Consider the following 3961-nt stretch of genomic DNA (forward strand, 5'->3'; position numbering starts at 1 on the left):
CTCCTCCTCAACAGACGAAGCATTAGCAGAACAAGGTTGTTGTCGTACTGCTGCTTCAAGAATATAAGCAAAACAAGCCCGAAAAAGGCACTAAGAACGGCGGCGTCAAGCATCTTGTTATCTGGAGCGAGGACTACAGTGTTTTCTTCCGGTAAACACCTAACATCCGCCCCGCCCCCTATCCAATCCTTCCCTGCCCCAAACCTTTCACGGACCCGAATAAAGGCCATTAAACTGATCTCCGTGTAAACCCTCATTCAGAATGAATATTTCTCATGTAAACTACCTGGAAAGACTTTAATTCCGAATGATGTCATTCAGATTTATTTCATTCTGAATGAGAAGCCATCATGTAACCACATCCAATTTATGACCTGCCTGCCAGAAACGCCTGATATTTCCTAACAAGTTCATCTAAACTGCCCGACTGCATCATTAGTTCGTACAGATTGGGGCTGCTGTTTCCTTTTTGAATCTGATATGGGTGAAAAACTTGGTCAAGTGGGACGAGAGGAAGAATGTGACAGTGTGATTAAACATGTAGGTTTATGTATCCCAAAGTGTCTATACCCATGTGTCCACTACTTCTTTTCAGTTGCATTGCATTTTTTAGTTTGAGCCATTGACTCTGGAAGCCCAGGGCTTTGTGCTGTCAATCAGATCACCCCTGCGCATTTTGATTTCATTTCAACTGCTCTGAAAGTAAAGTTATACGCTGTGAATGGTCATGAAAACTTTCTAATGGGTCCTTGAAAAGTCATGAAGAAGTTTTGAAGTTTTGTCCATAAAATTGTGGGAACCCTGAAATACGAATGTTGCTGACTCTGTGTGGACAGGCTCATTAAAATAGATGTGTTCTTATATCACTCAAGCTTGTTCTGAAAAGACCTTCACACCACTACTGTAATGCGTTTGTATGAATAGCAGAGTATCATGTTGTCAATAGTTTACCTTGTTCTTGTCTGTCTGTTTGAAGGTGGCCGAGGATCTGATGGAGAAACTGGGTGTTTCTAAGGAGAGTCTGGTGACGGGAGCGTACATGGACCTGTTACTGAAGGGACACAAAGAGACATAAAACAAACGCACATCTGGAGACTGAACAGAGAGCAGGAAGCAGAAACCAGAGTGAAGCACTTACAACAACAGACAGAACCCTTCAGTGCCGTAAAGACAGAGAGTAGGAAACAGGAATCAGAAGTACAGCAGTGACAAACTGTGTTTAGACCTGGTGTAGTAATGAAAGTACAGTAGTAGCGTAATCAGAATACTGTGTGACCTGAGTTATCTGTAGTATTTGCACTGTAATCAGAGTACTGATTGAAACAAAGTCTGATCTGTTCACTTTGACTTTGACTTTGATTAATTGGTATGAAACAAAACCTTTTTCTTTTCTAAATAAATGAACTCAAACACATCTGGTTCATGTGTGAATTGATTTAAACAGCTCACAGTGTGTCAGCTTCATGTAGAGCAGTTAGTTTAGCTCAAAGGGACAGTTCACCCTAAATCAAAAGCATGTTTTTCCTCTTATCTTTAGTGCTGTTTATCAGTCTGGATAGTTTTGGTTTGAGTTGCCGAGTGTCGATATCGGCTGCAGAGATGTCCGCCTTCTCTCAGCTTGTGGTGCTCAAAGTGCCAAAAAAATGCATTTGAAAAACTCAACATCAATGTCTCTTTCCAGAAATCATGACCTGGTTACTCAAGATAATCCACAGACCTTGTTGTGAGCAGTTTCATGTAGGAACTATTTTATGTCTACCGAACTACACCTACCAACCGTATCATTCTACCTATCATCTACTCACGGATGAGAGGCTCGTACTCGTGACAGTGTGAGATGTAAACATTAATGGCGAATGTACAATGTAAGTGAATTCCACCAGAGATAAAAACTCATAATTGTACCATTCTCATGTGGTTCTAAGAAAATTCCGACCAATCGTTGCATTCGGATTGGCCAAGCGTCCTGTCTGTCTTCCCCACGTGGAGGCCTCCGACTGACGTAACCATTCGCGTAACATATCTCTAACGTAACGTAGGCTATAACGTTATATATGACAACACAGCATCCAGTTGCTAATGGCTAACGTTAGCCTACTGTAGCGTAGCCTCTGAAACATTAACGTTATCTTCCGTGTGCGTTTCTACTTACTAGTGACGTTAGCCTACTGTAGCATAGCCTCTGAAACATTAACGTTATCTTCCGTGTGCGTTTCTACTTACTAGTAACGTTAAGGCTACTATCTAACGTTAGCCTACTGTAGCGTAGCCTCTGAAACATAAACGTTATCTTCCTTGTGTGTTTCCACTTACTAGTAACGTTAACGCTACTATCTAACGTTAGCACTGTAACCTTATTCTAAAACTCATCAGTCATCACTGACTCCGATTGAGTTTTAAAACTCTGGGGTTGCGTTTGACTGTCTTGGTTGTAACGTTGCACTCGCTCTCCTCTTCTGTGTATCTAATGTTACCATGCCAACGCCTACTTCTATCATGGATGTAATGGAGGAGGGGGGAGTAGGCCTTTGGAGGGAGGCGGGAGTTGTGGATGTTCAAATTTTTGTGCTGTGTGAAATGCAAGAAAGGTAAGAGTAGCTTTAACTGAAAACCCTCCACCTGGGTCACAAACGTTCTCATTTTACAGCTAAACAGTCACTAATATATGTTTCAGAAGACATCTGAGGTGAAAAACAGACAATGCAGTAACAGAATCTTGATTCATATTTGATCAGCGCTGCCTGGTGTGAAAGTTTGACTGAAGTTTAAGAGCAGTGATTGATATGATTGTAGACAAGCTGCCTTAGACACTCCTCGGCTCTGATTTCCTGCAGTTGTGGTGGATTCTTGCAAATGTATTAGAAGCACTACGAGGAGGAGAAGAAACATCATTTTTCTTCACACTGTCTTGTGTATTTCTTTGTACAAAAATCACCAGCTGCATCTTTAATGAGCTGCTGGTCCAGTTAAAAGTTACATATGAAGATTAAATATGTGTATTTATAGATCAGACTCTGGTCTTTATGGTTGCTGTGGTCACTTTTAATCATAGCGCTGTGTGTTTAAACTTTTCCCAGTTTGTTTCTTTGAGCGTTTTTCTTTAATGACTGCCTGAGTCTGAGCAGCCGGAATGTATCACCCACCAGTCGCCTTTATTCTCTCCATTGATAAGACTCAGACTCCATCTGTTGTCTCAGTTCATTCAGACATCACCAGAGTTGACTTCACTCTCTCTCAGTTACAGTCGGCGGTGTCGGCAGCAGATCTGTCGAGGAGGGAAGCTGCAGATTAGAGGTTTATTTTCTGTGAACGCTCACTCGACTTTTGTTTGTTCCATATATACAGATGCAGTGACAGTTCAAACAAACGCAGCAGCGACATCCGGCTGAACCTTTTCAAGCCCCATCAATGACTGCACAACAGTTTGCTGGGATCGTGACTTCAGCACAAGCTTCAGAATAAATATCTGATGACAGTTTATCGTTTCGTAATCTCGAGTCAAAAGACTGTTTATATGCGCTGTCATCTAGGTCACTATCAATAAATAAAACATCCTCCTTTTAAGTCCTTTTCATCGGCCTGAGTGTGTTTCCATCAAAATACAAGTACGAGTCCTTCACTGAGAATGTGCCTGCAGTAAAAGTATGTAAGTATGATGAAGTTAAAGTATTAAAAATATCAAACTGTGACTGTTATCTCTGATCTCATTAGATGGATCTAACTCATGCATTAATGTGAATGGATTTATGGATTAATCCAATGATTATTTTCTAGTACCAGTCCAGCACCTTTGGAACCAGCAGTGACCCTTCAGACATGGTACCTAGACCCTCGGTCTGTTCAGACAGTCCTCTTAAATGTGGGCGGGGTTGTTGTCACTCACTGCTCCGTCCAGCACTCGCTGTATTTCCTCATCAGCGGTGACACAGATGGAAGTCTGCACCTGGTTTATCGTCCACAG

The sequence above is a fragment of the Epinephelus moara genome, chromosome 24 (assembly GCF_006386435.1).
Source record: "Epinephelus moara isolate mb chromosome 24, YSFRI_EMoa_1.0, whole genome shotgun sequence".
NCBI lineage: Eukaryota > Metazoa > Chordata > Actinopteri > Perciformes > Serranidae > Epinephelus > Epinephelus moara.